General features: G+C 39.0%; 1 protein-coding gene and 1 long non-coding RNA gene across 3 annotated transcripts in view; one reads left to right on the top strand and one right to left on the bottom strand.

The window, feature by feature from the left end:
- ST3GAL6 (ST3 beta-galactoside alpha-2,3-sialyltransferase 6) overlaps positions 1-1,025 on the bottom strand; it is an 85,688-nt gene extending 84,663 nt beyond the window's left edge. The window contains 1 exon segment of the mRNA XM_020978330.2: positions 945-1,025. The gene's annotated coding sequence lies outside the window, so the exon portion shown is untranslated.
- On the top strand, positions 1,020-25,812 carry LOC144454491 (uncharacterized). Of its 2 annotated transcripts, none has more exons than XR_013482923.1 (3): positions 1,020-1,535; positions 1,741-5,140; positions 14,048-18,708. It is a non-coding gene; the product is annotated as an uncharacterized LOC144454491 (long non-coding RNA). The 2 variants fall into 2 exon arrangements; XR_013482922.1 differs by lacking the exon at positions 1,020-1,535 and adding an exon at positions 20,335-25,812 and having other exon boundaries at positions 1,550-5,140; positions 14,048-14,158.
- Positions 25,813-26,276: the final 464 nt, after the last annotated feature.

Below are 26,276 nucleotides of genomic sequence, written 5' to 3'. Positions count from 1 at the left end.
TCCTGAGCAGATTTTCAGTGTTATCTGAGTCCTTCTGAATCATTTCTAAATTAGGTGTGCGAGAGGCTTTGGTTTCCGAGAACTACTTTCCATTAAAAAAAAAAAACTTTAAATAAACCCCATTTTCTAATGAGGAAAATCTTTGTGTGCCCTTCTTTTCTGGTAACTGGATTGGTGTGGGGGTTGGGGGTTGTTATTCAAAATAACCCACAGGAAAGGGATGGGGCAAAGGAACACTTTGAATGCCAGCAAAAGCGCAAGTTTTCTGCTTATATTATAAGTAGCCGCCCAAGACAATTTGCACGATCATTGCCTCTCTCTCCCTCTACCCAAATTACCAGGGCGCCTTTTCTGTTTTATTTTTGTAGCGCTTGTTACACTGTTAGCAGATCGAAGGGTTCTTTTGGAAACTCTGAAGAAACAAAAGTTTCTTTCTTTTTAAAAAGACGACCAAATGGACATAGCAGTTCTAGACAGCTGGAGCCGCCCGACAACCCTAAACGTCACTTGCCAAGTGCTTGTCTTCCCTGACAGTGACAGGGGGTCGGGGCACGCCCACGCGCCCAAGCCCGTTCTCGGCGCCCCTACGTTGCACGCCCTGACCAGAGGTAATGTAGGGAGCCTCCCCCTTCAAATCGGCCTGAGTCAGCCTGGCCCGTTAGGTGTTTAAAGTCTCCTCTCTCCTCCTGTTACCATCTTCTCTCCTACGGAACCAGCCCCTAATGCACCCACTCTGCCCAGAGTTCGCAGCCCTTTCTCGCCCTCCCGAATTCCTGCGTCCCGGCGGTGGGGGCGGAGTTAGTTTAAAAGGTGGTCCCTTCTTTTCTGGCCCCCAGCCCTTTCTAAAGCTAACCCAAGACTCGAGGCTCAGGTCTCCACTGAGCATGGATTTCGGGTTCCCGGACTGGGGGAGGGGGAAGAGGAGGAAGGAGAATGCGGCTTACCTCTCCCCAGCAAATGCCCTGCAAACTCGGGGAGCCAGCTGGGGCGAAGGGCAGGCTCCTGAGGAGGGAGGGCAAGAGCCCGAGGCCAGGGGCCAAACGCTGGCAGGAGGAAGTTCTGAACACTCCTTCTCCCCTAAGTAGTCGTCTGCCGGCGAAGGGGAAGCCGACGCCCCCAGGCAGCCAAACCCACGCCACCCGCGCCGGGGGGGGGGGAGTCTGATTCACTGCGCCAGAAACGCAGAGAAAGCGGCGGGCTCGCAAACCTACCAGCAGCCTCTGGCCAGGACGTTACCTCGCCTTCCCTCGCATGCTGGTCGTTCTGGACACTGTCGGTGACTTCTGCCGCATTGGGGCACCGAGGCTGCAGCCGCCGGGGGTGGAGGACTGGATGGGCAGGACAGAGGGGGCCCCCTGCGTGCGCCGCGACCTGGGGAAGTCATTCGACTCCCGCCCTAGGGAGGCTGGAAGCACCTGGGGCGGGGGTCGTTGTGGCCGCCCCGGGTCTCTGTGCAGTACCCCCGCCCCCACCCACCCCGGAGCTGGCGTCCCCGGGGCGACCACGACCGACTTGCCCTAGGACCTTCCCTGGAGGCAAGCCCAGTTATTCCTCAGTGCCCTTGAGGGAAAAGGGAGGGAGTAAAGCCGTGGCCCCGCCAGATGTGTGAGGGTAGTTGCAGCTAGAACTGCAGCTCTGGGCGGGGAAAATCAAGCCTGCGGGCTAGGAGAGAAAACCAGGGGAAAGAGAGGAGTGCGTACAGTACCTTGGTTAAGCTGTTCGGTGTTCTTTTCCCTGCAGCAGCACCGGAAAATCACGGGATTGGGAAAGCGGCTTGATGTCAGAGAGGTGGAGGGTGCCTTCAGGGCAGAGGAAGATCGGGTTCTACAAACACGGGGAATTTGGTGGCAGAGCCGTTCCCACGCCTTGCAAAAGTGGATCACCTGGAGGAGCAAGCAGCACAGAAGCTGAGGAAGCTTTGCGCACTGGGGACTTCTTCAGGCGTGAGACTGGAGGAGGAGGGCACTGTGTCCTGCCAAGCAGAAGACGAGTAAGATGAGCGTGTCCAAAGTTCCCCAACGTCGTTACTAATATTTCACTTGAGTGGCCTTTCTGCACCCCACCCCCACCCGTCGGGAGACTTGGGGAATACATTTTAAATCAGGCAATATACCTGACGGGTTGATTTTTTTCAGTAATATTATTACGTACCCTTCTCTGGGTGGAGTTTAAGTGTTGTCCAAGGGTGTGTATGACCTAGAAAAGATTTTCAATATTACTTAACAACATTGAATGCACCGTAAGTACTAAAAAACATACTTGTTTGTGGTCAAAATCTCGGAAAGTATAGTTAATATAAGGGTGACAGGGAATCTGTAAAGCTTGTGTGGGGCCAGATGGGCAGAATGGGAGTTTATACCAACAAGCTGTGAGAAAGAGTAGCCCTGTTCTAGTGTCAGAGAATTTAGACTTTATACATTATCTAGTCAGACCTCCTTATTTTACATACTGATGTTTGGTCCTTGGGCCAGAGAAATAAAGTGGACTTGTTTATTACTATTTAGATAGTAAATGTAGTTCAGTCTGTCAACTTTTCTGCACCCCCATTTGGGGGTTTCTTGGCAGAGATACTGGAGTGGTTTGCTGTTTCCTCTCCAGCTCATTTTACAGATGAGGGAACGGCTGCAATAGGGTTAAGTGACTTGCCCAGGGTCATACAAATAGTAAGTGTCTGAGGCCATATTTGAACTCAGGAAAATGAGTTTTCCTGACTCCAGGCTTGGTGCTCTATCCACTATACCATTTACTTACCCGAAGTTAATAGTAGAGCCCTGATTGAAGGCAGGGCCTCGACTAAAAATCCAGTGGTTCCCCCCTACCCCCATATGAGTTTGCCAGTAAGACCAGATCTCATTCAAATGCTGCTCCCTTCCTGCCTCCCCTACTCTTTAGTGTTAATAAATAATTCACACTTGTGTGTGAGTATATCCCATTTCCATTTCCAAAGACTTTCACAACCTTTTGAAATTGATAGGGCTAGTATTCTTTTCTCTTTTAACACCTGAGTAAGCTTAGATCCAGAGATTTAAAAGAACTGCCCAATACATACACTTATTAAGGGAGGAAGGTGGGAATTAGGCCTGCTGCTTCAAAGTTAAATTCACTTTCCACTACACCTACACTATACACCATTTAATTCTTTGTTTAAATTGAGAAACATGAAGTAGAAGTGAGTAATCACGATAAATCAAGTTTGTGCTCCTTCTGGCACACATCTCTTGATTTCTCTTACAGGTGATTTACACAAAAACTATACAAGACCAGAATATGTCTAAAGACCAAATCTGTGGTTGTTTAAGGTATTATTCCTTTTTCTCCAGGAAGGACTATACTCAAACCATCCCCTAATAAAATGTCTACTAGTTTTTTGCATTTTGAGGGGACTGCAGAGCCTTTCTTATTAATATAATTACATAGTGTTTCGGTAGCTAGCTTTTAAATAATGTTGTGAGGTTTACACAGACCTTTGTAAATATCTCAGTTACTCTCATAACAACCTTGAGAGGTAGGTGCTATTATTATCCCTTTTTTTACTGAGGCACAAAGAGATTAAGTGACTTGACCAGGGTTGCAGAGCCAGTAAGTGTCTGAAGCTGGATTTGAATTCAGATCTTCTTGAATCCAGGTCCAGTATCTTTATCCAGTATCTTTAAAGAGAATGATGTGTATTTTGTCTACATACTGATGAGTTTGCTAAAGGATCCAGACAATTTCAGTGAGGAGAGAGCCTCCTTTCTTCCATATCTACCAATTTCCACGAGTCAATACATCCTTCTCCTAAACACACATTTTAAATATATACACACACCTCTGTCATTCCTTTCTCTATGTAGTCTATTTTAAAATCAGTAAAGAGCAGTATAGAAACCTAACAGTGCCATGTCAAGGTTTCCTTCAAATAACTACATCAGTGTCCAAATGTTGGTTGGGAAATAGTTTATCTCAACCTTGTATGATTGTGTTGCAATGTAGAGTTTAGGAATCCTCCACACTGCATCCAGCCAATTCTTATATTTTAAGCAGAGGAGACATGATAACATGTTTAATACTGTGTAGGCAGAACTGGTTTCTTTTGTGGTTCCTAACAACAACTCTCATACTGTGGGCTAATATTATTTTTGATCAGGGTTTTTTATTGTTTTTATTCTAAAATTTTGCATAATTCTGTTATTTCAAGAGTGGTGAAAGAAAACTGAACTTGGAAAAGATCATAAAATCTCAGATTCAGCTTTTTTGATTGATAGTGAAGAAAAGTTGACGAAGCGAAACAGTGGTCCTGACTCCTTTACTATTAAAGGCTTGATGACAACAATGCATTTTCTATCTTTTTGCTGTGTGTGTGTGTGTATAGTATATTGTATGTAATATGTGTATTACATATATGTAAATATATATAGATAGATTGTTGTTCAGTCATGTCTGACTCTTTGTGATGTTATTTGGGGTTTTCTTGGTAAAGATACCAGAACAGTTTGCCATTTTCTTCTCCAGCTCATTTTATAGATGAGGAACTGAGGCAAACAGGATTAAGTGACTTGCCCAGGGTCACACAGCTAGTAAGTGTCTAAAGCCAGATTTGAACTCAGGTCTTCCTAATCCCAGGCCTGGTGCTCTGTCCACTGTACCACCTAGCTCTTGTGTGTGTGTATACACAGAAACACAAATATACATATACATATGTATTTAAAATTATTAATGTAAAAATTAAGTTTATTAAGCATCATTTAATGGTTCAGAAATCCAAGAGGTGGCTGTGACATATTGAAGAATGATCCATGCCTCCTCTGTCACCCTCCCAAAGCTGATGAAAGGAAGTCTAAATCTAAAATTAGAAAGTTCACAATAAGTTACTATGTACAAAGCTTTGGTCCCACTCATAGTTATCTTATAATCTTAAGTTAAACACTTGCTTAAAATTTAAGGTAGACATTTACTCTCCCATAACCTGGCTGGTAATCTGAGATTTTTGTGATCTTTCTCTAAAGTAAAAGCGGAGGGAAACCTCAAGTCTATTGCTCTGGCAAGTCTAGGAACATATACACAGTTGGACCGTCAGCAGATGGCCAAGTGGACAGAGTATACTGTGCCTGGAGTCAAGAAAACCCAAGTTCAAACTGTGCCTCAAACACTTCTCTGTGAGGTAGGCTGGGCATGTAATCATTTCTATTTTATAAATGCTTACAGATGATGAAAGGGACTTGCATTTATTTTGCATTTACTCTGTTTGGAATTGACATATATAAACATGTTATTTCCTCTTAGAGGCAACTATGTAGTACAGTGGATAAAGTTTTGTTTGGTATTGACATACATATATATATATATATATATATATGTGTGTGTGTGTATATATATATGTATATGTGTGTGTGTGTGTGTGTGTGTGTATATATATATATGTGTGTGTGTGTGTGTGTGTGTGTGTGTGTGTGTGTATGTGTGTGTGTGTATATGTACACACACATACATGGTATCTCCTCTTAGAGGCAATTACGTAGTACAGTGGATAAAGTACCAGAGCCCAGAGTCAGGAAAACCTGAGTTCAAATCCAAGCTCAGATACTTAGTAATTGTGTGACCCTGGGCTTGTCATTAAACTGTCCTCGATTGTAAAATGGGGATAATAACAGCCATCTATCGGGGCAGCTAGGTGGCACAGTAGACGGAGCACCGGCCCTGAAGTCAGGAGGACCTGATTTCAAATCTGGCCTCAGACCAAACACTTAACACTTACTAGCTGTGTGACCCTGGGCAAGTCACTTAACCCCAATTGCCTAAAAAAAAAAATTAACAGCCATCTATTCAAATGACATGATAATTATAAAGCATTTAGCATAGGGTCTGATGTATTATAGACACTTTAAAAATGTTCTTTCTGCTAATCTTTACTATACAGGGTAATGCAGAATTATAACAGAGGTACCATGGCATAGTAGACAAAATCCATCCTTGGAGTCAGGAAGATCTGGGTTCAAATTCTACCTCTAGCGAATGGGCTTGTGTGACAATAGATAAGGCATATAGCCTCTCCAGGCAATAAAGTTACAGGTGGGCTGTAGTGCAGAAGAAAGAGCACTGGCTTCAGAGAAAGAGGACCTGTGTTCACATCCTGCCTTCCCTAGCTCCTACATGTGGATCCCTGTGCAAGTCACATATGTCATGTGGGCCTAATTTTCCTCCTTTATTAAAATGAAGGAGTTGTACTTTATGACCTCTGTTCCCATCCAACTCTAAATCAATGATCCACTTATCTTTGTTTTTTTTTAATTCAGAATTTGATAAACATCTTAATAACTATGAACATTTCCACATCCAAAAAAACAAATGAGGATTGTGTGCGAAATCCCTCATTATTATTACATCTGCTTGTGTTTTTAAGGGTATCTATTACATTTAATACAGAAGTTCCAACAACGCCTTGCTTGCCTGTATAGGATAGGAGGGATGTACATCCCACGATTTCTTTGGCTCTTCACATCCTTGGCAGGGCTGGTAGCTAGACTCAAACCCAGCCGTCTACCTCTTGCCACTAGCCTCTACAGTCAGTCATCACTCATTTATTAAGTGTATAAGATGTGCCAGGCAGTGTTCTAGGTCTAGACTTAAAAAGAAAGTTAAAAGACAGTCCCTGTTCTCAGGGAGCTCGGAGTCTAATGGGGGAGACAACATCCGAACAACTATGCAAGAGATACGCAGGATAAATTGTAGATAACCAGTAGAGGAAAGGCACTAGCAATAAGGGGGATCAGGAAAGGCTTCTTGTAGAAGGTGGGATCTTTTTTTTTTTTTAAGGCAAGTGGGGTTAAGTGACTTGCCCAGGGTCACACAGCTAGTCAGTGTCAAGTGTTTGGTCTGAGGCTGGATTTGAAGTCAAGTCCTCTTGACTTCAGGGCCAGTGCTCTATCCATTGTGCCACCTAGCTGCCCCTGAAGGTAAGATCTTAGTGGGATGTGAAGGAAGCCAGGAGAGCCATTTAAGGAAGCCAGGGAAGTTAGGGGCAGAGACAAGGAAGGAGTGAATTCCAGAAATGGAGTGACAATCAGTGAAAATGCATAGAATTGGGAGATCTTGGGAATGTCTTGTTTCAGGAGCAAGAGGAATAATGAGGCCAATGTTACTGGATAGCCGAGTACATAGCAGTAATGTGTAAGAAGACTGGAAAGGAAAGAAGGGGCCGTTTTATGAAGGGCTTGAATATTAGAGAATTTTATATTTGATCCTAGAGATAATGAAAGCCACATGGTCAGACTGACAGTTTAGAAAGATATATTTGACAGGTGAGCAGAGGTTAGACTTGAGGCAGGGAGATCAACCAGCCAAGTTATCACAATAGCCCAGCATGAGGCGATAAGGGATTATGCCAGGATGGTGGCAGTGTCAGAGGAGAGAAAGAGACATGTCATAAAGATAAAACAGACAGCACTTATCAACAATGTAGACGTGGGGGTGAAAAAATGAGGAGGAGTCAAAGATAGCACTTACTCTCCTAATTTGTTTATAGTATCACACTTTATGTCTAAATCATGTACCCATTTTGATTTTATCTTGGTATATGGTGTAAGAGATGTTGGTCTATGGCTAGTTTCTGCCATACTATTTTTTGGTTTTCCCAGCAGTTTTTGTCAAATAGTGAGTTCTTATCCCAGAAGCTGGAGTCTTTGAGTTTATCAAATAGTAGGTTACCATAATCATTGACTACTGTGTCTTGTGTACCTAACCTATTCCATTGATCTACCACCCTATTTCTTAGCCAGTACCGAGTAGTTTTGGTGATTGCTGCTTTATAATACAGTTTTAGATCTGGTATGGCTAGGCCACCTTCCCTTGCATTTCTTTTGATTAACTACCTTGATATTCTGGACCTTTCGTTCTTCCAAATGAATTTTGTTATTATTTTTTCTAGCTCCATAAAGTAATTTTTGGTAGTTTGATTGGCATGGCACTGAATATGTAATTTAATTTAGGTATAGTTATTTTTATTATGTTAGCCTGGCCTGTCCATGAGCAATTGATATTTTTCCAGTTATTTTATTTGTGTGAAGTGTTTTGTAATTGTGTTCATGTGGCTCCTGGCTTAGTCTTGGCAGATAGACTCGCAAATATTTTACATTATTTACAGTTACTGTAAATGGAATTTTTCTTTCTATCTCTTGCTGCTGGGATTTATTAGTAATATATGGAAATGCCAATGATTTATGTGGGTTTAACAAATACTCTTTACACAAAGGAATACTGGAGAAATATTAATTGTTCAGGGGAAGAACAAGCTAATATGAAACAAATGACAATAAGACCTAACTTAATTTACTTTTAACTTACTTGCCTGTCAATCAAACTACTAAATGATTGCTTTATAGAGAAAAAATAGTAATAAAATTAATCTGGAAGAACAAAAGATCAAGCAGTCCCAAGGGAAATAATGAAAAAAGAAAGGTGGGAATAATAGGAGCCCAATTAGTGCCAGATCTCAAATTATACTACAAAGCAATAGTCATCAAAATTATTGGGTACTGCTTAAAAAATATCAAGGTCAATGAAACAGATTAGGTACAGAAAGAAAATGAGCACAGTAGGCTAATTTCTAGCTGCATCTGGAACTCTCAGCCCACGAATAGTAAGGGGATTGAACAGCTGGTCTAAAGGAGATTGATTGTAGGGTTTCTGTGCTGACACTGAAGGCAGGAGCCCTATTGCTTTCCCCTGGCTTGGATCTGCGTCCCAGTCCTAGGTGGCAGTCCCAGGGTGAGGAGGAGCACACCAGAATTTGTGGCAACAGTGGACCAAGGACTCTCTTCATAGTTCCAGGGCAGAAAAGAGTGCTTGTGGTAGCTCACAGACCGGAGCACAAGCCAGGAGAATAGTAAATGCACTTCTTCTTAGATCATACCATCTTGAAAAAACTGAAAACTTATAGGTCCCTGGAAGTATCTCTGAAAACAGCTGCACAAAACCTTGAAGCTTGGGACAGTGTGCCTTCCATCCTGGGAGCAGAGCCCCACTTTAGCAAAGAGTAAAAAGTAAAAAATTTTAAAAAATAGTCTGGGAAAATGAGCAAAAAGAAAAATTATAATGAAAAGTTACTATAGTGACAAGGAAGTTAAATCTACACACTCAGAAGAGGAGAGCAAAGTCAAAATTCCTACTTCTAAAGCCTCAGAGAAAAATATAAATTGGTCTCAGGCCATGTAAAAGCCAAAAAAAAAAAAGATTTTTAAAACCAAGTAAGTGAGGTAGAGAAAAAATTGGGAAGAGAAATGAGAGTGCTGAAAAAATACCCCATAAAAAAGAGCCAATAGCTTGGTAAAGGAGATACAAAAAATATAGAAAATAACACCTTAAAAGACAGACTAGGCCAAATGGTAAAAGAGGTACAAAACAGCCAGTGAGGAGAAAAATGCCTTGAAAAGCAGAATTGGCCAAATGGGAAAAAGAGGAACAAAAATTCACTGAAGAAAAGAACTCTCTTGCAGTACCAAGATGGCGAAGTGAAGGAAGCTTCCAAAGCCCTCCCAAATTCCCCTCCAAAAGCAAGAAAACAGCCTCAGAGTTGATCTAGGAATAGGGAAGCAGTTTACCAGCTTGGCAGAAAAGGTCTGTCTCACTGTGGTGGGAGGGAGCAAAGCCCAAGAACAGCAGCAGCCAGCCTCACAGCAGGGGGCCTGCAGCAAAGTTCCAAGCCAGCCCCCTAAGCAAGTGAGCAGTCTATGCAGCACAGTGAGGCCCCACCCCATCGACTGGATCCCACACACAAGCCACCAGTGAGACCTTGACCCCATTGCTGACCTACTAGTAGTGAAGCTCCACCCTGGGACTGGCCAACAGGGAGACCCTGCCCAGGAGAGACCATTTCCATAGCAACCTAGTGGCAAGGCCCCACCCCTGGGGCAGACCGACAAGAAGATCCCTTATCTAGGGCCAGCCACCAGAAAGACTCTGTTACCTTAGCAACCCAGCAGCAAGGCCCCACCCCTTGAGGAAGCCAGCAGCTAAACACCACACCCAGGAGAGACTAATAGGGAGGCCCCACCCCCAGTACAAGCCAGGGGGGTAGAATACCCTACAGAGAAAGCAAGCAACTAAGCCCTGAAACCCAGTGAAAGCCAGCAGTAAGACCCAAAACCCCAGCACAAAAAAAGCTTGGGACAGTGCAGGACCAGAGTCCAAGTCTCACATGAAAACACTGTCACCAAAAAAAAAGGCAGAAGAAATGAGCAAAAAAAACAAAACAAAAAACCTTGCCTGTAGAAAGTTACTATGGTGATAGAGAGGATCAAGACATAAACTTAGAAGAGGACAATAGTGTCAAAATGCTATATGTGAAGCCTCAAAGAAAAATATAATGTGGCCCCAGGCCCCAAAATAATTCCTGGAAGAGCTTAAAAAGGATTTTAAAAAGCAAATTAGAAGGGTAAAAGAAAAATTGGGAAAAGAAATGAGAGTAATGCAAGAGAATCATGAAAAAAGAGCCAATAGCATGGGAAAAGATACACAAAAATTTACTGAGGAAAATAAGCCCCACCAAAATAGAATTGGCTAAATGGAAAAGGAGGTACAAAAACTCACTGAAGAAAATAGTTCCTTAATTAGAATTGAACAAGTGGAAATTAATGATTGTGAGATATTAAGATATGATAAAATTAAAAAAGTTAAAAAAAATAGAATACAATATGCAATCCTTCATTGGAAAAGCAGCCAACCTTGAAAATAGATCTAGGAGAGATAATATACAAATTGTTGGACTACCTGAAAGCCATGATTTAAAAAAAAAAAAGCCTGGACAATATCTTTCAAGAATTATCAAAGAAAATTTCCTGGATATAGTAGAACCAGAGGACAAAATAGAAATTGAAAGAATCCACCTGTCACTGCCTGAAAGAGGTCCCAAAATGAAAACTCCCAGGAACATTAGAGCCAAATTTCAGTGCTCCTAGATCAAGGAGAAAGTCTTACAAGCAGCCAAAAAGAAACAATTCAAATATCATGAAGCTATATTCAGGATAACACAAGATTTGGCAGCTTCTACATTAAAGAATAGGAAGGCTTGGAATATAATATACCAGAAGGCAAAGGAGTTAGAATTACAACTAAGAATCACCTACCCAACAAAATTGAATATAATCCTTTGGGGGGAAATGGACATTTAATGAAATAGAGGACTTTCAAGCATTTCTAACTAAAAGAATAGTACTGAATAAAAAATACAAAATACAAAACTCTAAATACAAAACTCAAGGGAAACATAAGGTAAAAAAAGAAACAAGAAAGGGAAAACATAAATTCAAAAAGATTAAAGTGTTTATATTTCTGTATGTCAAGATAATATTTGTAACTCAACTATTTTATTACTATGAGAGCAATTAGAAGGAGTATATGTAGACAGAAGGTGTGCATATGAGGTGACTTTGATGGGATGATACCCCAAAAAACAAAAGGGTGAGAAAGAGAATTGCACTGGCAGAAGAAGAAAGGGGGCGGTTGAATGGGGGTAAATTATCTCACATAAAAGAGGCATGAAAGAGCTATCATAATGGAAGGGAAGATGGGGGGGAGGTGGGCAAAGATTAAATAAACCTTACTCTTATCTAAACTGGCTTAAAGAGGGAATAATGTACATACTCAGTTGGATATAGAAATCTATCTTACCCTATAAGGAAGTAAAAAGGGACAGGGATAATAGAAGGGGGGACTAATAAAAAGGGGGTTACACTGAGGAAGGTGGTCATCAGAAGTAAAACACTTGTGAGGAGGGAAAAGGTGGGATGTAAGAGAGAATGGAGGATAAATAAGTGAGAAGTAGCATGGAGGGAAACACAGAATTATCATAACTATAAATGTGAATGGGATGAACTCACTCATAAAACAGAAGCAGACAGCAGAATAAAGAGCAGAATTCTACAATATGTTGTTTACAAGAAACACATTTGAAGCAGAGAGATACACACAGAGTAAAAGTAAGGGGCTGGAGCAGAATCTATTATGCTTCAGCTGAAGCAAAGAAAGTAGGGGTAGCAATCATGATCTCAGACAAAACAAGCAAGAAACAAGTTAAGGAGGTGAATAAAATTCAGAAAAAGTTAGCTATTTAGAGTTCTGATTTTTATTCAGCGCTAGTCTTTTAATTAGAAATACTTGAAAGAGGGAGAAAATTGAATGGGAATAGAAAAACCTCACAACCAAATGCAGAAAAGCAGAAATAGTGAACACATCCTTTTCAGATCATAATGCAATAAAAATTACGTTCAGTAATTTACAATAGAGATTAAAAGTTAGTTGGAAATTAAGTAATCTAATCCTAAAAAACAAGTGGGTCAAAGAATAACTCATAGAAACAATAATTTCATTAAAGAAAATGACAGAATGAGACAACATAACAAAATTTATGGGATGCAACCAAAGCAGTACTTAGGGGAAAATTTATATCTCTAATTGCTTACTTCAGTAAAATAGAGAAAAAGCAGATCAATGAATTAAAAATCCCCAATTAAACATCAAATTAGAAATCCTGAAATCAAAGGAGATTAATAAAACTGAAAGTAAAAAACAAACAAAAAAAATTGAACTAATAAATAAAGCTAGAAGCTGATTTTATATGAAAATAGATAAACTGTTGGTTAATTTGATTAAAAACCAAGAATTACCTACCCAGCAAAATTGAATATAATCTTTCAGGGGAAAAATGAATCTAATTAAAAGAGGTAAAGAAGGAAATGCTATCTTGCTGAAAGGTACCACAGACAATGATGTCATACCAATATTAAACATATATGCATCAAATGGTATAGCATCTAAAGTTTTTGAAGAAGTTGAATAAGTTACAGGAGGAAATAGATAATAAAACTATACTAGTGAGGGACCTCAAGTTTCCCCTCTCAGAACTAGATAAATCTAACTACAAAAATATAAATGACCCAGACTAATGGAAGAAGAAATAAAATACTTAACCCAATCTTAGAAAAAGAAATTGAACAAGTCATCAGTAGATTTTCTAAGAAAAAAATTCCCAGGACCAGATGGATTCATAAGCAAATTCTACCAAACATTTAAAGAACAATTAATCCCAATATAACCTATTTGGAAAAATAGGTGAAGAAAGAGTCCTACCAAATTCCATTTAGGACATAAATATGGTGCTGATACCCAAAGCATCAAGAGCCAAAACGGAGAGAAAGTTATAGACCAATTTCCCCAGTGAATATTGATGAAAAAAAATTTAAATAAAATGCTGGCGAAGAGATTACAGCGGTATATCAGAAGGATCATACACTATGACCAGGTGAGATGTATGCCAGGAATGCTCCCATGTGATACAGATCATTTGGGTGAGGTGGGGTGGGTTGGTAGAGATAATAACAGAAGAAGTCTGGCATTCTCCTACCACTAATGACTTCGCAATTCTTATCCCTCATGGCCCAAAATATCAGTGGAATTTAACACATTCTTTAGCCTTAACCCTCTGGGTCAGAGGCCATGCCCCTTTGTAGTCTCCAGCCCTAAGAGCATTACGCTTTCACTTGTGTGGTTACTAAAGCCATCAAATGTTCCTCTGTCTTCAAGGCAATCTTTGCAAACCAATAGCAGATTCATACTTTTATCCAATTACTAAATACACAATTATCTAGGTCACAGTTGTGATAGCTAATCAGGGTCAATATATTATGGGAATGAATATTTATGAGTTCTTAGGAGTTAGTATGGATACTTTAAAAATAACTACTCTGTCAATTATTGTTGGTAGGGCCAAATGGGAATGTACAGAGTTTCATTAACCGTCCATGACTATACAAAATAAGTTCTATATTCCTATCATACCTGGGTATTAGGGGAAGAAGGAGAGTAGAGAGTCAAGAATAACTCTAATCTCATAAACTTGGGTGACTAGAGTTAAGGAGCAAGATAAGGGCTGGATCATAACCCAAGTAAATATTCTCTTGGCTAAATATCACCAGTTCTTTCAATGGCATGGTATCTCTCTCTCTCTCTCTCTCTCTCTCTCTCTCTCTCTCTCTCTCTCTCTCTCTCTCTCTCTCTCTCACTATCTTGTGTCAAGATATTAGGAGACACCCTGTTTTCCAGAACTAAGGCCCAGCAAGCTGACTGTGCCCTGAGTTTGGCATAACAACAATCCTTTGCACACACCCGCTGGATGATCTCAGCCACGGTAAAATCCCAGAATTGTTTCATATAATTATTGTATTGCTTTGACCAGCACCAGATATTCTCTGAGCTCATATCTATGTTCTGGTCATGAAGCCCTGCTATGAATCGGACTTGTCATATTGTTGCTGTTACCCATCATTGTCAGGGCTAAAGCTCACTGCACAGCCATTGGTATAGTATTGAGATTTGGCCACTGTGAAGTGGGTCCTACTCCTGCCCAGGGGCAGGGCCTTGGCACACATGTCCTTGCTTGCAAGCCATTTCTCCTTACTTTAAAATTAAACTTTTATTTGATTCCTAACTCTGATACTAGAACATCTCTGAGTTACTATAATAGGGTGCAAGTATGAACATCTTACAGTTTTAACCTGTGTTTTGTGATCAAATTATAATATAGGGATGAGATACTCCCAAGCAGGAAATGATTAGATAAAGTAACGAGACAAAAATGTAATGTAAAAAATTTTCTAAATAAATGGAATAGCAAATTTTGAGAAAAGCAACAGGATTAGACTGTTTTCTCTAAGAACTATATACAGATATATATGATTGGCTTCCAAATTTATCTATCAGGGAAATTCAGACTTTGAATACGTTTTAGTAATAAGTTCTCAGAATCGGATTAAGGATTTTACACATAAATTGTATTGGTAAAGAAAGTAAAATTATTTCCCCATTATTAAAGTATCTGTTTGATCATTTTAAAAGGCAGAAGAGATCATTTTGCAGTTGGACTCTCACAAATTTTAAAATATTCTTATATCAGGTACAGGATTTAGGTAAGGATAGAAATAGCAAATTATATGTGAACTGAAATTCTCTGAAGTTTCAAAGTTGGAGAACCAAATTTAAATGATATTACTAGCAGAATTATCTAGGAACCTTTACATTTGGAACCAGAGAAACAGAACCCCCTTTAGAACTGTCCTGAGAATAAAGCCTATTGTCTAAGAAAAGATATTTAGGGATCAGATAACTATATGAGACATCTGGGACTCAGAATATGCTGGTTAAATGGATATTGAGAGTGGGTTATTAGGATACAAGGAGAATTGATATAAATTAATATTGGTGATAACTATTGTATGCTTTGGTCTTTTGTTTTAAGATGTTTATGTTAAAGTTTTCTTGGTTACCTTGGCAGCATGTAAATCTCCCTTCTCAGAATTAGTCCATTGTAAAACCTCTAAGTAGTTTGATCTGTACCTGACTCAAGGTAATTATGCAATTATAGGAATTGTGAGAAAAACTTGATTGTACTGTTTGAACCTAGCCCTGTGTGGCTGGCAAACTGGAGCATCTCTGTGTGTTGTTTAGAGACTCTTAACTAAGTACCTATATTATGCTGACCAGAAATGCAGATTCAAATATTGATGAAAGGCATTTTCTGTAAGGGCCCCCTGCCAGGTCCACAGCTGCCACACTTGTGGATATGGACTCCTGGATCATCTGAAGAAAGCTCCTGAGTACAGTGTCCTAGTTTTTTTTTCTTCTTCCTCTTTGTTATGTGCCTAACCACCAAGGTCCCAATTCAAGTGTGTGTTGACATTTTCTCTGTCTATATTCTTTCCCGCCCCCCCCCCCTTTCTGCTTGCAAAGCAAACAATGGCTAGACAAGACTTATTACTCTGTCTGCTTATGCTCTTTGCCGTATTGGGAATTTTGCCTTGATACCTGGGACATACTTCCCGGAGAGGTCCCCTCAACGAACTAACTCCCTGGACAACATCTCATCCTGGATCAAATATCCTCTCATGGCATCTTGACTTATACCTGCCTCTCCTTTATTGGCCAGAAGAGTAGGGGTTCTTTCAGACCCCCTTCCTTTGGCCAAAAGGGGGGAATGTCAAAATAAAGAGACACCTTATTTTCCAGAAGTTAGGCCCAGCAAGCAGGCTGTGTCTTGAGCTTGGCATAATAGCAGTCCTTTGCACTCACCTTCTGGATGATCTCAGCCACAGCAAAATCCTAGAATTGTTTCATATAATTTAATTACTGTATTGCTTTGACCAGCGCCAAGTGTTTTCTGAGCTTGGACAAGCACCTATTGTGTCCATGATCTGGTCATAAAGCTCTGCTATGAATCAAACTTGTTACATTATTACTGTTACCCATCATTGTCAAGGCTACAGTTCACTGTATAGCCTTTGGTATATGCTTTGAGATTTGGCCACACTAAAGCGGGTCTGTCTCCTCACTAGGGGCAGGGCCCTGGCATGTGTCCTTGCTTACAAGTCATTTCCTTCACTTTGAAATGAAACTTCTGTTTACTTCCTGACTCTCCTGTCTCTAGCCTGCTCTGTTCAGCTCTGCCACCCCCAGGTTAGAGGCCTGTTCATTGCAGTTGTTTGCCTCTCTCTGGACCTTCCCTCCTCAATGTCCTTCCTAAAATGTGGCACCCATTTATTTAAGATATGTAAAAGTGAATTAAGTGGGAAAGCCAATTTGGTAACACAAATATTTAGAGGTAGGTTACACATGCTGCCGATCTCTGGGGGAAATTCCTATTGGACCTTTCCTCTTCCCTCAGAGTGAACAGATACAATTTGGAAGGACCTGTGGGCATGCTCCTCACTGGTATGCAAGTGTACCTGACCCACAATCTATGCATATATTGCTTTCTGATAGTATATATAGTTAAAAAAATAAGAATAACTAGCCAAAACTGAACCAGGCATCATGAAGCATTAGTTGCCAGATAGAGTAAATAACATGATAATTATTAAAACTGTTACCAATTCCATTTATATGACAAAGGTAAAACATTTAAAAGCATAACAGTGCAATCGACTTATTCAAGCACATACATTAGAATAAGAGAGCTGGATAGGAGCTTAGGGCCAGGGGGCCCCAGGAGTGTGCTGCAGCCAGTTCCTAAGGTGGTAAGAGTCAAGGGTTAAATTTTCGTTGTGATCATTTATACCTCAAAAAAATGGCAAACATGACAAAGCACGGCTTGATTATTGTGCTTTGTGTAGACTTAAGAAAGTGATGTAGAAAAATGTTAATAATGCAGATTAAACTCATAAGTATGTCTTGTGTACCTCATCCCCATCCCCACTCCTGACCCCTACACATATACAGTGCTGGTTGTTAAACATTTACCTGCATATTCCTGGCAATGGGTCATTTAATCCAACACCCTCATTTTATAGGGAGCCAAGGCCCAAAGCAGATAAGGACTTGCTGATAATCACTCAGGTAGTAAGTAGAAATTTCATTTTTAGCCACATGCTTCTTAAGCAAACTGAGGATTTAAAAGACTTAAAAAAGTCTCGGGACAGCTAGATGGTGTGTGGAGAGAGCACCAGCCCTGGGGTCAGGAGGACCTGAGTTCAAATCTGGTTTCAGACATGATACTCATTAGCTGTGTGACCCTGGGCAAGTTCTTTAACCCCAATTACCACCCCCAAAAATAAAATATAAAAGAAGTAAAAATAAAAGAATACATTGAGAGATTTAAAAAAAAAGTCTTTAAAAAGTGGGAGGAGGGGGATTGATAGGCAAATTGAGGTTCAAACAATTAAGAATCAGAACCAAATTTCAAACCCTGGTTCTCCTCAGCCTCCAAATAGAAAAGCTGTTCCAAGCCTCCCTTACTTCATTCTGCAACACTACCATGGCTGTCTCAGTAAAAGAGACTATCTTAACTGAATGGCCTTGTTTTCTGTATTCTGTTTAAAATGCAAAATGGGGCCTTTAGAGTCATGTGATCAACAGGATGGCTGAATAGTCATTTTCTCTGGTCCATGCTTACTCTCAAAAGCAATTCAAGGGGCAATGCATAGAACTCCAGCCTTGGAGTCAGGAGGACCTCAGTTCAAATCTGGCCTCAGACACATAACATGCACTAACTGTGTGACCTTGGACAAGTCGCTTAACCCCATTGCCTCATCAAAAAGAAAAAAAAAAAGAAAAAAAGCAATTGAAAAGAGTAATATGTACCAGATATAGACCAATTACAGCTGAATCAAATAGACAAGATAGAACCCTGTCAAAGTAAAAGCCTTTTGAATTAACACTGCAGAAAATTAATAACTACGTGAAAGACCATGATGGTAATGAGAACATATGCACATTTTCTGGAATATAGCTAAAACAGTCCTCAGAGGAAAATGTATACCTCCCCCAAAATATACATTAACAAAATGGAAAAAGAGGCTTAAAGAATGCATTTAAAAATTATAAAGCCGACAAATAAACACAAAATAAGTGCAAAAGGGGAAATCTTGAAAATTAAAGAACAATACATAAATAAAACACCTAAAATACTATAGAACTGATAAAAATTAAAACTGGCTCTTTAAAAAGAGCTAACAAAATTAATAAACCTTTAGCTGATTAAAAAGAAGAGGGTGGGAAAACAAAATTAAAAAAATGAAAAGCAAACAGGTAAAATTATAGCAAATTCATGAAAAAAGTGATCAGAACAAATTATATAATCATATGCTAACAAAGCTGAGTACTCAAATAGACTAGAGGATTATCTCCAGAAACATAAAATACCCAAATTAACAGAACACCAAATAGAGATCTTGAATGATACAATTTCGGAAAAGGAAATTGAATAAGTTGGAGGTGGGGGTGGAGATGCCAAAGAGGTGGGGAGGGTGGGAATCTTCTTATTTCAGACAGAATGACAACTGTTAATAGAACTATTAATACCTATACTAGACAGATTATTCTTAAAAATTAACAAAGGAAGCATTCTATGCAACTCCTTTATATGAAATAAAGATAATACCAATACTTAAAATGGGGGTTCTGAGGGCTTTCCTGATTCTAGATTTATGATCATAAAATAAAGCAAAGAAAGATAACTATAAGCCATTACTGCTAATGAATATTAATTCAACATTTTAAAATAATACCTTGGTAAAAATGACTACAGCAGTTCATTGAAAAAAATCACCTACCATAACCAACTTGTATTTATACCAAGAACACAAAGATGCTTCAACATTGGGAAAACAACACTGAAAAATAAATATATCCCCAACTACATGTTTTTCATTAGATTTGAAAAAAATGTTTGACAAAGTACTATTTTATGCTAAAACTAGAAAGTATATGTATACATAAAAAAAGATCTTTTTTTAATATGGTAAAAATCCTCAAGCCAAAAGATGCAAAATATGGTGCAATGTGGAAATACTAAAAGCTTTCCCAATAAATGCAAGAGATGATCTCTTTATCCATTATTATTTTACTATTCCAGAAATATTTGTAATGATAAGAGGACAAGTAAAGCCATAAAGTTAGGCAAAGAGGAGACAAAACTATCTATTTGCTGAAAATGATGGCTTACTTAGAAAATTACAGGGAATCGGCAAAGGAACAGATTTAAACAATAGCTTTGACAAAGTTTGACAACATTAACCCACAGAAAATCAGTAGAATTTAAATAGTGTAATAACAAAATCCAAGAGCCAGTAAATGTAAAGGACATCTCATTCCAAATAAATACAAAATGTGTAAGATATCTGGGAATAGCCTATCAAAGCCCACTCGATAACTGTATAGTTACAATTAGAAAATTCGTAAAGAAATAAAGAGCACCTGAAATAGATGGAGAAAAATCCAGTGCTGATGACAGGGCAATGCCAATATAATAAAAATCACATTATCATAGTTGATTCACAAATTTAATACTGCATGAATTAAACAAGAAAAGGAATTCTTTGGTGAGCTAGATAAAATAAGAGAACTTATTTGGACAAACAAAAGCTCTGGAATTGCAAAAGAAGTAATGAAAATCAGTAGCAATGAAGAAGAAATCACACTTCCACACTTCAAGCTACATTATAGGGCTGTAATCAACCAAATCCTTTTGGTACTAGTTTAAAAATATCAAAGAAGGTCAGTAGAACATACTAGACTTGGGAAAATCAGAAATAACTGAACTCAATATCCTAACATTTGATAAACCTGAAAACATAAATTACTTAGGAGAGAACTACATATTTGGTAAGAGCTGCTGAGAAAACTGAAAACCGGCCAGACAGCTGTTAGGTTTTGATCAGGGGTTCTTAACCTTTTTTTGTGTCATAGACCATTTTGGCAATCCAGTGAAGCCTATGAACTCCTCAGAATAATGTTTTAAAATACATAAAATATATATGATTATAAAGGAAACTATATTGAAATGTAGTTATGAAAATTTTTTTTAAAAAACAGAAGTACACAGACTCCAGGTCAAGAACCACCCCCATCAAGGGTGGAGCCAAGATGGTGGAGTGAAAGCAGTGACTGAACTTGAGGTCTCCCCCAAAGCCCTCCAAATACTTGTAAAAATGGCTCTAAACAAATTCTAGAGCAGCAAAACCCACAAATAGACAGAGTGAAACAAATTTCCAGCCCAAGACAACATGGATGGTTGATTACAAAGGTCTGTTGTGCCTCCAAAGCCTCCAAGAAAAATATAAATCAGTCCCAGCCCATGGAAAAGCTCAAAAAGGATTTTGAGAAGCAAGTAAAAGAAGTAGAGAAAAACTGGGAAGAGAAATGAGAATGATACAAATCATGAAAAACAAGTCAACAGCTTGCTAAAGTAGACCCACAAAAATACTGAAGAAAATAACACCTTAGAAAATAGCCTAACCCAAATGGCAAAAGAGGTCCAAAAAGCCAATGAGGACAAGAATGCCTTGAAAAGCAGAATTGGCCAAATGGAAAAAGAAGAGCAAAAGCTCACTGAAGAAAATACTTCCTTAAAAATTAGAATGGAGCAATTGAAAGCTAGTGACTTTATGAGAAACCAAGACATTGTAAAACAAAACCAAAAGAATGAAAAAATAGAAGACAGTGTGAAATATCTCATTGGAAAACCAACTGACCTGGAAAATAGATCCAGGAGAGATAATTTAAAAATTATTGGACTATCTGAAAGGCATGATCAAAAAAAAAGAGCCTAGACATCATCTTTCAAGAAATCATCAAGGAAAACTGCCCTGATATTCTAGAACCAGAGGACAAAATAGAAATGGAAAAAATCCACCAATTACCTCCTGAAAGATATCCCCAAAGGAAAACTCCTAGGAATATTGTAGCCAAATTCTGGAGTTCTCAGGTCAAGGAGAAAATATTACAAGCAGCCAGAAAGAAACAATTCAAGTATTGTGGAAACACAATCAGGATAACACAAGATTTAGCAGCTTCTACATTAAGGGACTGGAGGGCTTGGAATATAATATTCTGGAGGGCAAAGGAGATAGGATTACAGCCAAGAATCACCTACCCAGCAAAACTGGGTATAATCCTTCAGGGGAAATAATGGACATTCAGTGAAATAGAGAACTTTCAAGCATTCTTGATGAAAAGACCAGAGCTGAATAGAAAATTTGACTTTCAAATACAAAACTCAGGAGAAGCATGAAGAGGTAAACAGGAAAGAGAAGTCATAAGGGATTTATTAAGGTTGGGCTGTTTACATTCCTACATGGAAAGATGATATTTGTAACTCATATGGCCTTTGTCAGTATTAGGGTAGTTGGAGGGAAAAATTTATGTGTAGATAGGTAGATAGATAGATAGATAGATAGATAGATAGATAGATAGATAGATAGATAGATAGATAGATGGCACAGGATGAGTTGAAGATGAAGGGGTGATATCTGGAAAATAAAATTAAGGGGTGAGAGAGGATTATACTGGGAGAAGGAGAAAGGGACAGGTAAAATGGGGTAAATTATCTCACATAAAACAGACAAGAAAAGGCTTTTACAGTGGAAGGGAAATGGGGGAAGATGAGAGGGGGGAAGGTGAGAGGGAATGAGTGAATCTTATTCTCATTGGATTTGGCTTAAGGAGGGAATACCATACACACTCAATTGAGTATGGAAATCTATCTTACCCTATAGGAAAATAGGGGGAAGGGGGAAGAGATCAGGGGGATGATAAAGAGAGGGCAAATTAGGGGAGGGGGTAATCAGAAGCAAATACTTCTGAGGAGGGACAGGGTCAAAAGAGAGAATAGAATAAATGGGGGACAGGATATAATGAAAGGAAATATAGTTAGTTTTCCACAATTTGACTGCTATGGAAATAGAGAACTTTTGCATGTTTTGTATGACTACACATGTATATATAACCTGTATTGAGTTGCTTGCCTTCTTAATGAAGGTGGGTGGGGAGGTAGAAAATTTGGAACCCAAAGTATTAAAAACAAATGTTAAAAATTGTTTTCACATGCAACTGGGAAATCAGATATACAGGTAATGGGGTATAGAAATCTATCCTGCCCTACAGGAAAATAGAAGGGGAAGGGGATAAGAGAAGGTGGGGGGGAGATAGGAGGGAAGGCAGATCAGGGGAAGGGGTATTCATAATGCACACCTTCTTGGGGTGGGGGGAGGGACAAGATGGAGAGAAAACTTGGAACTCAAAATCTTATGGAAGTAAATGTTAAAAACTAAAAATAAATTAGTATAAGAACCACCATCCTTTGCCCCAGTTTAGAGTAACATCTTGTACCACAATAAATTAAAAATGGATATTAGATTTGAATATTAAAGATCTTGCCATTAAAAAATTAAAAGAAAAGCAGTATGTATTATGTTTACATATATATGCATATATTATAAACAATATAAACAATATTTCACAGCTGTGGGTAGTGAGCAAATCTGAACCAAATTATAGAGGTAATTACCAAAGACAAACTAGATAATTTTGATAATAAGAAATTTAAAAGCTTTTGCATGAACAAAATTAATGCAACTAAATTTAAAAGGGAAGTGGTTAACTGTGAAAAAAATCTTTTAAAAATCAAATATCTCTGATAGACTCCAAGGTCCAAGATAGCTTAAAACTATACTAACACTTTTGGGACACCTTCTATAAAGTTTTTATAGCTTTAAACTGAATCAAGACTTTTGGGACATCCTATAAAGACAGTTAAAAATAAGTGAGAGTCAAAAGAATTTCAAGGATACCAAAGAGAGAGAACCATGTTGAGAATCATATAAGCATTTATAGGCTGAGGCATAGGCTATAATTGCAAAAGGACTGGTGAGTTGACTAGTGAGGAGAAATTTGGGCAATTGTGACTTTATACTGAGAGTTAGGAGGCTTCTTAGAGAAGTATCATATAAGATAGCAGCAGGAAAAGAAGAGAAACATGAAAACAGTTGAAGGAGGGGGTGGCCAAAAGCTGCTCTGTTTGAGCTGTGGCAGCTAGAAGCTATCAATATGGTCAAATGGATGGTGGGCCAGCCTCAAAAACAGCAGGATCCCAGTTCAAGTCTCTAGAATAGGTGTATGACCATTTATCTCCTTAGTGGCCCAGACAACTTTCTGTGACAGTTAAGTTGCAGAGGAGTTGCAGGTTTATGTTGCTGATGGGAATTTCCATGCTATGAATGAAATCATAGACATGGACACACAACAAACGAAAATAGACTTGCAAAAACATGGCTGCATTGATTTGTGTATTTATGGGTGGTGCAGAGGGAAAGAGTAATGAAGTTGGAATCAAAAGGCTTTGCCTGACTATCAGAAGTGTCCCAGGCATAAAAAAGGTTAAGAACTCCTGACCTAGACAATAACCTCATAAAGGAAATTATTAAGGAATACTTCCAACTAATTGGTGGGTGTGTCCACACAGGAGCTCTAATTTCAAAATAGATGATTGTTCAATTAGCATATAATTAGAGAAAAAGGAAATGGATATAAGAGTTGAAAGGCAAATAGTGTGATGAAAAGACTAGAGGATTTGAAGTCAAAGGCTCTGGATTTTAATTCTAGGTTAGATAAATGCTGTGTTGCCCCAGACAAGTCCTTTAACCCCTCTGGGCCTCCAAAGACCCTAAGCTACCCCAGTTTAATGAACTGGCCCTTTCCAATTTCAGGATTTTTTCTCTAGAGAACCAAAATCAAGAATAATCAGGGTATGCTTTCTTATTTCCAGACTCCATTAGGAGAGTGCCTTAAATATGTTCAAATTGGTTAGGTCCCAGTTTAATTTACATTACTTATATCTTCATCTTGGTGAGGTTGGGGAAACATCCTTATTTCTCGTTTATACTTGGGAATCACTCTTTTCTAATCAGCAACATGTTTACAAGCCACCTCTTAGGGGGATTACTTCTGCCTGTGACTGACTTCATTCATTTTATGCTAACTTTTATTAGCTCCAGATTCAGAGGATGACCTCGGGGATTGTCTTTGGACTCTGGAAAAACATAGTATTTGGGATCTGTAATCCCTGTATACATTTGCAATCCATATATACACTCTGTGGGGTCCTTATCTCAACTCCCACTAGCAAGTTAGGACCCCAGAGCACAGCTGACTACATTTTCTGCTCAGGGTTCATAGGGTGGCCCTGAAGGGTTGTAGTGATTCATCTGATGCTATGGCTTACATCTCCATCCCGTTGTGTTCTCTCCAGTATTAGTCACCAGTGTCTCCAATATCATGTAACCATTTAATATCAGTTAACTTTTGGAATATCATCTAACCAATTATCATCAATTAGATTTTATAAGGGGATATTTGCTGAAAAGATGTATCAAGAGCCAAAGGACAAAAAAAATCTTTCCCCCCCAAAACTGGGGCACACTCTTTTCTAAACCAAGCTGGTTTCTAGGGATATTGAGCTCATATTTAAAGTGGCTGCTATGAGCACTCCCCCTGCCAAGTTCAATTTTAGGTATAACACTGGATGAGCCACTTCCTTGCTGCAGGACATAGTGTCCAGGCTATTGGGATGAGCATTTCTCCCAGGCTTCCAGTACACACTAGGCTTGGCTGCAAGCAAATTCTGGTATAGCTTCCATTTCCTGAATCTATGGTGGCTCTACTGACCTTTCAAGATATCATAAGGATCTGTGCCAAAGGAAAGAAGACATAGACACAATGTATTGCTTGCCTAGGAAGCCATGTATTCCTGACCAGCCTCATAAAGGGAGGAGAAAGGAAACCCCTACATCCCCTCTAGAGATTTGGAACCTATCCTTATACCTCAAGGACAATAGGACAGGAAGAGAGGTCAAGTTTTTCTGTTGTAGCCCTTTATATGCAACTCTCAGTTCTGGCTTCACAACAAATTACAAAAAGCTTTTCTCCAATGCTCTAAATCACTATTGATTAGAGAAATGCAAATCAAAACAACTTTGAGGTACCACATCACACCTATCAGTTTGCCTAACGTGACAAAACAGGAAAATGATAAATGTTGGAGAAGATGTGGAAAAATTGGAACACTAATGCAATGTTGGTAAAATTGTGAACTGATCCAACCATTCTGGAAAGTAATTTGAAACTATGCCCAAAGAGCTATAAAAATGTGTATACCCTTTGACTCAGCAATAGTACTTCTAGGGCTATATCCCAAAGAGATCATAAAAATGGGAAACCAGGAGAACATTGTACACAATAAAAGCAACATTGAGCAATGACTAACTTTGATAGACTTAGCTTTTCTCAGCAATGCAAGAATCTAAGACAATTCCAAAAGACTCATGATGGAAAATGCCATCCACATCCAAAGAAAGAACTGTGGACTCTGAATGCAGATCAAAGCATGCTATTTGCCCTCTTTCTTTTTTAAAAATTCTTTCTCATGGTTTCTCCCATTGGTTCTAATTCTTCCTTACAATATGACTAATGTGAAAATATGTTTAATATGAATGTATATATAGAGCCTATACCAGATTACATGCCATCTTGGGGAAGGGGGAGAGGAGGGAGGGGGAGAAAATTTAGAACTTAAAATCTTATGGAAGTGAATTTGCAAACTAAAAATAAATTAATTTATAATTTTTTTAAAACTAAAAAAAAACACAAACTTTTTCTCTATCATGCAGTAAGCAGACGGAAAACCTGTATATGGTCTGAAGGTAAACCCAGGTTTAATCTTCCTGCTTCCAAGTATACTACTCTTTCCATGTGCTCATGTGCAACCAAGCTACAAAATCCTGACCAGGGTTCACCAGTAAACAAACGCACACACACCACAATGATTTCAAAAGGGTAGATTCTCAGGAAGCACCATGGCCTCAGTATTTTGGCACCTCCTCACTTTCTCAGCACTTTCTCTGTTCCCCAAAATCAAACGGCATAGCTCACTACAAATAATTATCTCTTCCTAACATCCTGGAACTCTCTGGAGCCCAGCC

Source organism: Phascolarctos cinereus, unplaced genomic scaffold (genome assembly GCF_003287225.1).
Source record: "Phascolarctos cinereus isolate Bilbo 61053 unplaced genomic scaffold, phaCin_HiC Scaffold_726;HRSCAF=1367, whole genome shotgun sequence".
NCBI lineage: Eukaryota > Metazoa > Chordata > Mammalia > Diprotodontia > Phascolarctidae > Phascolarctos > Phascolarctos cinereus.
This window is presented reverse-complemented; position numbering and strand designations above follow the sequence as displayed.